General features: G+C 38.0%; 1 protein-coding gene across 2 annotated transcripts in view; it reads right to left on the bottom strand.

Moving 5' to 3' along the window:
* Window positions 1-13,182, bottom strand: part of asic4a (acid-sensing (proton-gated) ion channel family member 4a) — a 101,633-nt gene that overhangs the window by 83,120 nt on the left and 5,331 nt on the right. For both annotated transcript variants that reach the window (XM_077728631.1, XM_077728630.1), the window contains exons 2-3: window positions 12,193-12,297; window positions 4,578-4,680 (exon numbers count right to left, since the gene is read on the bottom strand). The gene's annotated coding sequence lies outside the window, so the exon portion shown is untranslated. The remainder of the gene's footprint in view (window positions 1-4,577; window positions 4,681-12,192; window positions 12,298-13,182) is intronic.

Genomic DNA, 13,182 nt, shown 5'->3' with positions numbered 1-13,182 from the left:
TCTCTTCATCACTTGTTACCTCTTAAGAGCTTTGCAATTTAAAAGTTCCTGCAGTTTGGAAAGCTTTCACCTCAAATTGGTTGTGAGTTTGTAGACAAATATTCTAATGCGTACAAATGGAAATGCAATATTTAAGTGCTGGTAAATAAACCGTATTGTGCCGTGTCTTATTCTTATATGGAAATATGCTTTCAGAAAATTATTGTTAGCTCTACACTTCCTGTCTCCTGTATTATTTCTTTAAATTGTCGTGGTAGAGATGCTCACTTAAGACCCTACTGGGCTCCCATTAGCTAAGAAAAGGAAATGGACATTTTGGTTTATGAAAGAGGGACAAAAATAGCAAAGGATGCACTGACCGCCCAATTAGAGAGATTCCTAAATGACAATGTCAGAAAATGCATCGTCGATCATGACGTGGTCAGTGAAATTAAAGTTGGAGCCGACCGACATAAGCAAATTATTCCGGATCTGACAGGCTCATTCATCACCCAGTGGCAGATTCTTTTCTGTCAAGGAAGAGCGCTCAATCGGCTTTGGTGAGCTGTGCTGAATGGAATACAAACATCTTATTTAGTGCAGGTATGGTGACTTCTGTAGTCCGGCAAAGAAACTATACACTGGGGCCTGACTAATACCTGCCACCAAGGCTTACATTAACGTTATAGATAAAATCAGCTGATAAGAAGCTAGATTTGTATATTTCAGTAGCATTGTGCAAGTTTCAAAATTGGCAGTCTCTCTTCATCCCAAATAATAAGGCCAAATATGAGCTACCACTTCTGATATTTACACAAGAACATAAAACATAACATAAAAGTATATCAATGTCTTATACTGGGTCTCCAGGGACATTCATCTCCGATTTTTTTTAAACAGAAAACTATTGCTAAGAATAGACTAATGACCCTCCATTCTGAATGATAAGCTTGAATGATGCCATGGCAACAACCGAGAAAATATCCTTCCGTACCAAGGCTGTTATTATCTGTTTTACAATTTAACTGGGATTCATAGCATATAGAAAATATCCTTCTTTTTTTTTTAAATCCAAACCTTACAGGCATTTCCTATGAAGCCCATAAGTTTCAAAGCATGTTAACCTATACCAACTTCCTATTCTCTAGACCAGCCTAAATATAAACCCTGAATGCAACTACAAAGTGTGAAATGACATGCAAAAAGAAAGAGGCTTTCTGATAAATGTGGGAGGAATCTGAAAATGGGGTGTGTTTGTCTTTTGGAAACTCATTTATCAGCTAGAACCAGGAAGTGCACAGCTTGAAATAAACAATTGTAATCAAATAATTCACTCACACACCTCTTATATCCCAATTAGCCACGTTTACATTAGCAATGATCATTTTCAATTTCACGCCATTTTAACTTGAAGTTAATTAAAGCAAGGTTTGTCATTAGCATGGTCCCACACCCTTCCATACTCACTGCACCTGCATGATAATGGGATGCAAATACATTAGGAGGAAAGGATAACTAAAGTGCTTTCACGTTTTCTCGAGTAGTCAACACATACCCCTAAAATAATGGCAATATCCCAAAAAGCAACAACACATCTACTGCTCAGATTTAACATTTCCCATAATGCCTTAAGTAATGCAACTTTCTTCTTCAGGTATCTAAAAAATATGAACAACTTACAATATAGAATACGATTGTGGGCATGACGGGCACAACCAGTTGCTTATCTACATAAGAAATGAAATGCACCTCACCAGGCAGCATTTGTTCCATGAAAAATAACCCAATTAAAAAAAGCTTTGACAAATGGCTGCTCACAAGGACATTGGAATAATCAGCAGAATAGTAGTGCATGAGAATTAGTTGCAATAGAAAACACAAAGGAAAAGAAGGAATGGAAGAATTATGGTAGGTCAAGTGCTACAAGAGCGAAATTGATGAAATGCCGAAAAGGCACTGATTGATTGATTGATGTTCACGACCAGTGTTTACATTTCAACACTAGCGTTAATAAAATGAGGTTACGACCACTTTAATTGGAACGTTTTTGAACTAATTAGAAAGCAATAATGTTGTTTGTATTAGCCCTAGGAATTTGCAAAGCAAAATATTGCAATGAAAAATCGGTAAAAGCAACAGTGAAACTGATGTTTCAATCTTATCTTATATTACAAGAGTGCAATGGAAACATTTATGTATTTTCAGAGTCATACACTCAAGGGAAGTGATGTACCCAGTCACATGATCACTTCCCCACACTTCACTTCACCAAACAGATTTTGAGTGCTCATCTCTAGCTTTCAATCCAAGCATTCAAAAGTGCATTTGGTGTTAGTCGAGCTCGGTCAATGGCGGGCAATGAAGCTAAAACAATGCTGTGATGTCAATTGTTAACACTCTGATTCCTCTTCAATCGTCACAAACAATTCCAATGTTCATTTTTGCTTGGCTAATCACACTTGTTCAGTCTTCCTCTATTTGCTGGCAAATTCCTACATCCCACTGTAATAAGTCAGCACGGGCAGTACTGTTGTTTTTCACAGATACATGACAGCTTTGATTCTTGTTCAATCCCATATGATGCACTCCAAACGACCAGTCATTTCTTCCATCCATACATTTGAACCATTGGTTAACGAATTGGACTTTTGGCTCAAAGTTTCAATTAACACTGTTAAGAATTGATACTTCACATTAAAAATAGCCTAATGTATTTTCTTGTTTGCCGCTTTACCAACCATTCATGGTTGTGTTCATGTTTTCCCAGCACAATCATATATTTTTCCAGAGGTGGCTGCTATGCACAGACAGTGTCTTCGATTTAGCAAGAGGAGAAACCCCCATCCCTCTGAGGCGAGTCCCATCCTCAATACACAAGGTGGGGGAGCGAGGGGAATCTGGTTTTTCACATAGCATGCTCCCTGATTGATGCTTTTATAAGTAAGACCTTGCCCCGTGTTCCCCCTGGGCCGTGCCTACGCTTCCTGGTATCAATCACGTATCATTTCCATTCTTGCACCATCGCCTGACAGAAATACTGTAAAGGTGATCGATGTGTGTGTGTGTTAAGTAATTATTAAGTGTCCAGCTACACTAATAAATCACTCACATCATACCAGCACCCCTCCTTATTACCTTTTTGCTCCTTCCGTTTTCTACTTGCCTCGTTACACTTTTCCTCTAATAAACAATAGCGTTCACGGTCCGCACACTCTGATCGTACATTGAAAGGACAATGAAATCACACCAATGAACAAAGGCCATTAAAACTCGGTGAATGCTCTTCCCACACACTCAAAGTGGGTTAACTAGGTTGGCCATTTCGAGACGATTTTTGAAGGATGCAACGCTACAGCACTAAAAGCCGTGCCCCATAATGTTTTTATACATTTAATGGAGACACACCTTAGAAAGGAAAGTATTCACTTCACATATCCGGGAAAAAAATGTTGTCCAATCACATTTATTTTGAAATTTGCCAATCTATGTGAAGCAATTGGAATACTGCAAAATAATTTGGCATCATTGGAAAGCTCGGAATGTCCTGGATAGAGCACAAAATGAGTTAATGTGATTGGATATGTTATTTGCCTTCTTTGCTTGCAGGTGCAACCTCAAAGTGGGACACAGCTAATGTCAGAGTTGCCGTGGTGATACTGGGATAATGTCTCATTCCCTTTAGCTTGAGGTCAGTCTGTTTTCTAGGGACTTTTGATTGCCGTGCAAGCACGGCCAGTGAGTCAGGAAATGTTGGTAAGCTCAGGCGTTAATGAGATGACTGCTATCAATCAAGGGTAGTGGGAGATGACATTTAACACGACTGTGACCATGAGAAATGTGTAGTGGCAGGCAGAAACACTGTTGTACTCATGGACCGCCTGTTTCACTTGTGAAAGCATAAGTCAAACGGATAGATGAAGGCTTGGAGCGACTGTCGTCAAGATCAGAGTCATCAAACATGATAGTTGTGATTACTCTTCAACATTATGTTTTAGGAGCTTGACATAATACTGTATTCATATTGGAAGCTTATTGAAGGAGCAACTACTAATAAGTACTTATGGGGAAGAAACTATATAAAGGCAAATTGTGTATCGTGCGATGACATTTTCTACATCCGCACATGCAGATCACTTTACTCAATGCAATGTGTATATATATGACTGATAAACTATCAACTACAGTAGTACATTAATTCTTGCCTCACATGCATGCTAAAGTTTGACCTCGAAATCAACAAATGATATATTCCAGCTCTATTTTGCTTTTTAATTTATATCTGGTTTAGATCGCCAGTCTGCAATTGCAATACCCAAGGCCTCGCAAATTGTTTCTTTTCAGCTTATAGGCTACCATAACAGGGACAAAAATTCTTCCAGTTCCAGCTTCCTTCCTGACTGCTTTGGAAATTTTCCAGTCATTTCTGTCAACATGTCTTTTTGGCAGCTTTGCTGCAACATCTTTCAGATGTAGTGTTATGTGCCGGCAAAAAAAAGGCAAGTGACTCACGGTTGATTTTAGCATCAAATTGGCTACAAAAGGCCAGATGCCAAACACACATCCTCTGATGTTGCAGGTTGATAATACATTGCACTCACCTTAGCTGGTACGGAGGATCCTCGACTCTACAACTTTGAAATGTAGCCATGCTTGACTGGAACTATCCTCAGCTGTCGTCTTAAACACACTGCATCAAGGTAGCTGTAGAGAAAGGAAGGTATTTAGTTCTGTTTGTATTAGTGTTGCCACATCTACTGTCAACGCCCAGGTCGAACACTCACAGAGGAAATCCCAGTCCCCTCACTTTTACTTTCATCATGGTAATTGTTGGCAAACTACCTTGTTCCTTTGACTGTGCTTACACTGGATAACTAAGACATGCAGCTAATGGTGGTCTCTTGTCATTCAGTCAATTCAAGGCCTACACTGGGATCAAGGTTACTACCAACTTACTTCAACAAGTAGAAAAACACAACAGTACATATTATGGATTGTCTCTAGGGAACCCAACTACTATGAACGGGTTTGAAAAAAAATAGTTGTGGAAATTATTTACAAAACAAGACTCCCTTTGTCAAATTTGGCAGTGCATGACATTTAAAATATAAGTGAAGGAAATTGTGACGATTGTTATTGCGACAGCATTCATATGTGAGCTTTATATCTCAGTGTGTGTCCAGCTCTGAGTCAGGCTGACAGCAAACTCCTATGCAGCACAAGAGTAGCGCTTTGAACAACCCACTCACTGACTTTCTAAAGTTCCTCATCTGACTTACAAACAAACAGTTCTGCTGTCAATCACATAATCTTGCTATTCCTGTTAGGTGATAAAAACACGGCTTGTATTTCTTGAATTACATTTATAGAGTTATTCCTGTTCAAAGAAGATACAAGAACATTTGATAATTTCTTTTGAGCATTTCAGATAGGATGTCGTTATCTTTAAGAATTTGTATCCTATCAGCAACAGTGAAGAAGGTAAAACGAACATTAGATGCTCAAATACTAGTAAAGTCGAGGCAATTCAGAGACCAAAATTGTCCTTTTGACGGAATAAGTACTGATCTAGCACATGCTTAAATGATAGTGCCATCTTTGATTAGCTGTGTCTGTATTGAGTTTGCAGGCTGACAGGCTCCAAAAGAAAACTGGGCAATATCTTTGAGACAGGCACATATAATGCAAGATAAAGTGAAGCAAACAGAAACTAGAGAGGAGAGAACAGCGGGTAATGATGTGGGCTGATGGAAATGCTGCATCCTTTCATGATCAGTGCATTTCTTTGACGCAAGTAAGAAGGAAACAAGCTTATTATTTGTTCTTTTGGGGAGCAAAAGTACTCACAATAAATTATAAAATGGATAATATAAATTATAAAAGGAATGTATCACTCATTTTATTTGTTTGGCTCTTATTTGTTTGTTTTCAACTTTGTATCGTGGAATGAAGAATTCTTGCACAGTTTAAAGCTAAATGGCCATTTGCAGTAACCAGTCTAATGCAATATCAGAAGTTATAATGATATATTAGGGCAATTGTAGCAAAGAAAGTGGAGGAGCCAATATTGTTGTGGGATATAAAAAGCTTGTGATTAAAAGGGGGGGGGGCGAAAAGAAATCCATTTGTAAGTAATGAATTCAGTTTGTTAGATTGCTAATGGATCATTGGGACCCTGTTTTGGAATTTTTTTGTTTTTCTCAACCTTAGAGGGTCAACTGTATTTACAGTATTGCCTGAATGGCATTAGATTGCTACTACAATTACATTTATGTAAAATATGGTCAAGCGAAAAATGTATGGAGGTATGTGTAACTTTTTCGGATCATATGCTTGTGATGCACATTTCATCTGTGTTGGGAATTCTCTTCATATTGCAAGTATGCCAATATTCTCCACCAATCAGGAGTCGGGATGCAGGGCAAATTCTGATTGAGTGGAAATATAATGGAAAATATAACACTTTTCTTTCTCCTCCTCCTGTTTATATTTGACAAAAGGGCAACCAATCAGATTTTGAGAATAGTGTCAGACTTGTAACATGAGGTGAATCGCAAACGCAGGTAAAGTGTGCATCACAAGGGAATGCTGTGAACACCTTTTACATTTGCATTATTTCACATTACACCTATGGAGTTGTGGTAGCAATCTAATGGCATTTGTCGGTGGTTTATCAATATAAAAAGGAACAATCATCACTTGTTTGGTCAAGCATCTCATTTTTACAGGCACGAGAAATACTTTTGAGATTACATTTTACCAACAAAATGTGTGATCTGGCACCTGTATTATAGGCTTTCATCTCATCTGTCAAGAAGGTCAGCATATGTGGATAGGTGGCTATTTTCAAGCATACAAGACGCTAAATTGCTTTTTTCCCCAATGGCAGTGTAATCATAGTTTATGCTTAGCTTCGAGTGACCCCATTCATGAAGATGTAACTGCACATAGTGTGTTTTATTAAACATGCACTCCACCATTCCAAACCCAATATGATTACTGACTGTACTATGCATGTATACATCTACATAACAGCCTTCTTATGACGCAGTGCCGCCCACTATTTGATTTGTACTGAGCACTGTCACGCCGATCTATTTCTACAGATCCATTCTTACAATTTCTTCTTTTTCCTTTTTTTTTCTTATATGAGAGTCTTGGGTGAAAAAGATTACTACTTCCCATTAAATAATAGAACATGACTCAGAATTACCGCCTCAAAACGACTCCATACTACATTATTCGACAACATTCTTCCCACCTGCAGCATACCGACCAGCATTTAAGTAATTCAATGCAATTTCTTGTTGTTTTCCCCTTTTTTTCATTTTAAAATCAGTACTACAGTATATTCTGCTCAGAACCCAACTAAATAACTGAGAGTAGATGATATGACTGGTTAAAACCCAGTCTGCCCTCCTGCCACCCTAGCAGCGGTAATCATGGCGGCAAGAGAGGATATAGTGCCGGCCATTCAGACACCCATCCATAAAATCCCAGCTCGTGTCTTTCGGTGTGAATTAGCGTTCGTCCTCTTGAATTACACAGCCGACCTGTGCCTTATCTGCAATTATCAAAACACCATGAACACAACCTCTTATAAACAACACAATGTAATGGGCCTGTCATCGGATAGGAGTGGAATCCAATACCAGATTATCAGCCACTCAATGGGTCTGCACAACTACTACAACGGTCATTTTGACAAGATCACAAAGTCGACGTATCCACTCTAGGGACACATTTCCACCAGTAATTATGGCACTTCCACTAGATCGCACACTTGTTGTTGATTCAAATGCCAACATTCACTTTAATTATTTTGTCCTAAGCACACTCTTTTACTCATCTCTTTGCACAGTCAATATATTGCTCTTTATGTCTGCATGTATTATTTCAAATACAGCTATACATCTACCTATGAGAGCCTCTAAATACAAAACGTTTAGGATACGATATACTGACTATGTATCGGTGGCCAACCAATTGCAGAACTTTACAACAATCCTTGTTTAAGAAAAAAATGGCGGTGTTGAACATGAATGAATGATAGTAAATCTACACTGACAGCTTTTGCATTTCCTACTCGTACACTCAAGTATGAATCAAAGGGTATTTATTCAGCTTTATTTTTGTTCAAACACAAGAAAAAAAGAAGGTCAAAAGGCTTAATAACACGCTCTATTCTTCATCATTTTAACATTCGGAGCATGCTTCTGCAGAGAGATGAGAATCGCTCAGAAGGTATTGTTTGGCTTGAAGAATGAAGGGGAATTCAGCATTAGTATATAGATATTTAATGATATAAATGTTGAGATTCTCTATATTAATTAGAGACTGCATGCTTCAGTAGCGTTAATATTTTCTAAATCATTGTATGATGGTTATAAATGAAGCTGGCTTGCAGACAGACAATAAGTCATGCCAACTGCATTAGTCTTTCCTTTCACGTGTGCGACTGCACTAGTAATTGCGATTAACTACAATACAGATTGTGCGATTACAGCTAATTAAATTCAAGTTCAATGTGGCCGTAGAAATTGATGAAGTATAAAGCCCAAATTTATCTTTAACTGTATGACAAACTTATAATTTGATTAGATTATGGGTCACTATAGTATTGTGTTGATTATTTTTCAGTGTCTGCTTAGGATTTGGTCTGATGGTTGCTGAAAGTTTGGTGGGATTTAGGCTGTGTCTCTAACCACGACCCTGAAGAGGATAAGTGGCAGAGAAAATGGATGAATGGATTTCTAAGTACCTGTGGAGTGAAAGATGGGTAGAATAAAAGAGGTCTGGAAAAATAGTGCTAAAAAGTGTTAGTATACACTGCTTTGGAGAAATCTGTTTGAATTCAGAGAACATTTTTCAACCACACAATTTATTTTTCCGGAGAAAAACTTGGCCAGAAAATGATACCAGAGTGTGGTTATGGTTTTCAAACAGGCCATAGAAAACTAAACGTAAATAATTGCAGTCACTGTTGTTTTGGAGGCTACTTTGAAGGGCATTTATTAAACTCTAAAGTGGCTCAAATCATTATTTCAGCGTGAAAAAACACCTTTGATGCCTCCCAACCTGCTATACTACATCATGTGTCAACATGTATTATGGAATGGGCTGCCTGGTGTTGTTGAATGAAAAAAAAAATCTTTAAAGTCTATTTTTTCTGTCTTACACAGGCAGTATAAAACAAACTTAACCCATTTAGTAACTATTATTAGTAGATAATTAGATATATTTACATTTGAGCAAAAGTACGTATCCTAATGTAGTACTTTTGTTGACATTGTAGAGTTGCTTGATGCATTTTAGAATTTGTGGCAGGTCAGATTAAGGACAATTAAAAATAAAGTGAAGAGGGAAAAGCAGCCATGTTTGTCGTCTGATTTTTCAACACAATGAAAACTGTACTTTTGTGGCATATCAATGAAATTATAGTTGTTTTTTACCCATATTGCACAGTACTAACTGTGCTTTGTGTCCTACAGGGATTGCTGTTGTTAAATGTTTTTGTAAATATCAGATGAGCACCTGTCAGCATGTGTAAAGGAATGTTTATATGGCTGACGAGCTGTGACCAAGCTACCATTGAACACCGTAAGATGAAAACGGGCTGAAAAGCATCGTGCTATGACTACTAAACACTACCCTCCATTTTCAATGTCTGACTGGCTCTCTGATCAGAGGCTTACACACAAATACAAAAGCAGAACTAAACATACGCTAAATGCACGGGCGGGTGCTGCAGATGGGCCATGTCACACAGTCTTGCCCTACAAACAAGCTCAGGAGGGCAACACAATACCAAAACAGCTCATTAAACACTATTAGCCTGTCATTTCCTCTAAGTGAGCACTTTCTCGATGCCTCTGGTTAGCAAAAAAAAAGCATCAAGTCGGACAAAAAGACAGGCAAATGAAAAAGGAGCACATAGCGATTTAATGACACTCATGGGAATGGCACAGAGGATAATGTGTTGTCAACCATCACACATACGAAAATAAAAAAATAAAAAAAACTATAATTAGTTTCGGAAAATAGCCTCCACATTTTAATGGCAGGCCAGCTGTAGTCCATGTTGAATTCCGGTGAATTATTAGCCAAAAGCAATGCGATGCATTGCTGAAACCTAAACATGAACCAATGGAATATTCTTAGTCATTTAAACTTTGGGGTTATACTGATGTCACTTTGACCCACATGATAAAATGGCAGCAATCAGCCTTTCCTGTCTCGTAGCCAGTAGGCCACTGATCAATGAGATGCCACAGAGGAGCCAAACCGCAAACCAAACCGGGACTAAATGGATGATTAACATGGCTCAATGTTTGGACTCAAATGGTGGCTTGGTCAAGTAATGCACATGTTTCCACCAATTAACAGTAGAGACCTAAACTCACCTACATAACTAGAGTTGCCATGGTTACTTGATGGGGAGAGGGATGTTGAAGTGCAACAAATGTGTAGAGAGAATTTTTAAAGCTAACCTCTAAAAGGACTAATCCATCTCTCTCAGCTCTTTGTAGTTTTATCTGGACACAATTTTTACTGTATGATTTAGTATATTTTTCATTTATCATGGCCTCTACTCATGAGAGCACAACAAGGACATGAGGTGAAACAAATACTTAGTAAAGAACCATATTCTATTTCATTAAATTTCAATAAAATAGGGCTACAGCCAAAGCCACTTGTCCAGCTTCTGAAATCTATTCAAAAAACAGATTTTTTTTAATTTACTGTGCTTGTTTTATGCTGCCACTCTTAAGTGAATTTTATTTTACCCCCCAAAACTAATATTATAAGACTATTAATATTAATATTTGCCTGCTATTCATGATCGTCCATCCCTACAAATTTATATGTTCTTTCCGATGAGTAATTTCCTAATAATGATCCTATTCAGGATCACAGATGCCCAACTGAACCCACTTCAACAAGAATTTTTATTATGTTGACAACTACTCACATTAGGATGACAAACAAGAGTAAAAACAAAGCAAATTTGGTACATTTACCATTTTGGCCATGCATTTTTATATATAATTTGCCTACCCAATTCAGCGGACATTAAGTCAAGATTGCCACTGATGTTGCTGCCTTTTGAAGAGGAGTTTTCGGTGATATGCAGCCATCTGAGGGAGAGGGCTTTTAATTAAAGACCCAAACGTCGGCACTATCGATAAAGTCATCCAAGTTAATGCACTGTGAGTTGTTACCAGGGTGTAAAGTGATTGGGGGAGTTTATTTACACCACAGTTGCTGAGTGAATCTGCTTTGATGCTCCATGATCTCTGACCAAATGAAAGCCTGGTGTAAATACCGTCAATTCACCGCAAGCTGAAGTTGACACAAGTGATCTCATATGCCCACATGAAATGGGGGACCATTTCATGATCTGCCTGCTGTATTTCTACATGTTAACCAATTTTTGACCCTCTGCCCACCAGAAAAGGTCCCATGTGAAGGGAAAAGGTATGATGCCTGAATACTGGGTTGGAATGAGTCGCTAAAGTTCACTCCCATTCCCATTGTATCCAGTGGTTAGCCAATTGTAGGACACAAGGAGACAGACTACCATTCACGCTCACATTCATGCCAATTTAGAGTGTTCAAACAGCCTTCCATGCATGATTTTGGGATGTGGGAGGAAACCGTAGTACCTGGAGAAAACCCACACAAGCTCAAGGAGAACATGGAAACTTCACACATTGAGGACTAACCTGGGATCGAACCCTCAATCCCAGAAATGTGAAGCCGACGCACTAACTACTTGGTCAATGACTATATTATGTTTAAAAAAAGCTAGAAATTTGCTGAACCATTTTTTTAAATGATCGTATTATACTGCGTAAAGGGCCATTATGTTTATCTTTTTAAATGAAACATCAGCAAATGTTAATCTGATAGTTTTCACGTCTTTTTACTACAACAGCCACAAAAATACTTCCAAAAGCTGTTCCTTTTAAATTGTGTGTCCTTATACAAAGAGAAAGGGGATCTGCGTGTAACTCTATTGTCCGTTTCCGAATACCAATCACTCTCCACTGCACGGTAGAACCATATTGAGAATTCAGTCTTTGATTCTTCAATACACTGTTTTTTATGCATATTTCTTGGTTTATTCATAGATCCAATATGACTGTGGGACCCTGAAGGCCTAAAAGGTTCCTGAAATTATTAAGTTCAAAGGCAAGAGAGAAAATTACTCACAGACTCAAGTCTTTAGACGTAGAGTGGTCCTTCTCACAGTAGTGAAAGTTCACAATGCCTCGCGGGTGGTGAGATGAGTGCTTGAGAGGCCTGCTCCTTCTCCATCTGGACAATGCATTAAAGTTCTTGAGTGAGTGTCGGAAAGTTTTCTCAATCACAGTGCTGTACATACATAGAAATTTGTCAAATAAATGCTACCTGTTAGTGAACCCCAGTTACATTGCAAGTCTTAAGAGTAGAAAACTGGATAGAGAGATCTTTACAATTTTTAGAACTATGACTGCACCCTTTTTACTTTTATTTTAAAATATTTGGGGATAAATAAATACTTTATTAAAAATAACAAGTGAATAGGGACACATGTATTGCTCATAAGTGCTTGTGTTTTTTGTTTTTTACCTTAAATTAGGAATAAAAAGGGCAGGGGGTTGTCATTGAAGCCTCAGACACTTCAATGAAAAGTGCTGCTCTAAAATTGTTTGGGGGTGGAATAGTAAGTGGATATGTGGCTTTAACAAGAAAAATAATCAAAAAGCTCTTTCATCATTCCATAACACATGAATCAATTTTAAACAATGTAATGCATTAAAAAAAAAAGAAGCCTTTAAAAGCTTTCATGTCTGTCCGTGGAATTCTTAATGAAACGCCACGGAAGTCAAGGGAGGCATGATCGAGAGGCACTGATTGACAATTAAATTTGATTTCTTTGTCCAAGCAAAACTATACAGCTGAGAGGTTCCTTTAATTCAGAAGCAAAACAAATTTGTGACGTAAATGTTCTACAGAAAAAAAATTATCATCCATAACATATGCACATTCAGTATGCCAGTTTCTATATGACCAAACAAATTACTAGTACATTCTTATTAGCAACTCTGGTCCACCTATCATACTCTAATTGCTTTTGACAAGTCACCAGGTACAACATATTGTCTTGTCACCCAAACGTGTTGATGAAGTTTCACATCACGCATCACAATCGAGAGCTAA

Source organism: Stigmatopora nigra, chromosome 11, assembly GCF_051989575.1.
Source record: "Stigmatopora nigra isolate UIUO_SnigA chromosome 11, RoL_Snig_1.1, whole genome shotgun sequence".
NCBI lineage: Eukaryota > Metazoa > Chordata > Actinopteri > Syngnathiformes > Syngnathidae > Stigmatopora > Stigmatopora nigra.
Note: the sequence above shows the minus strand (reverse complement) of the source record. Positions and strands in the feature narration are given on the sequence as shown.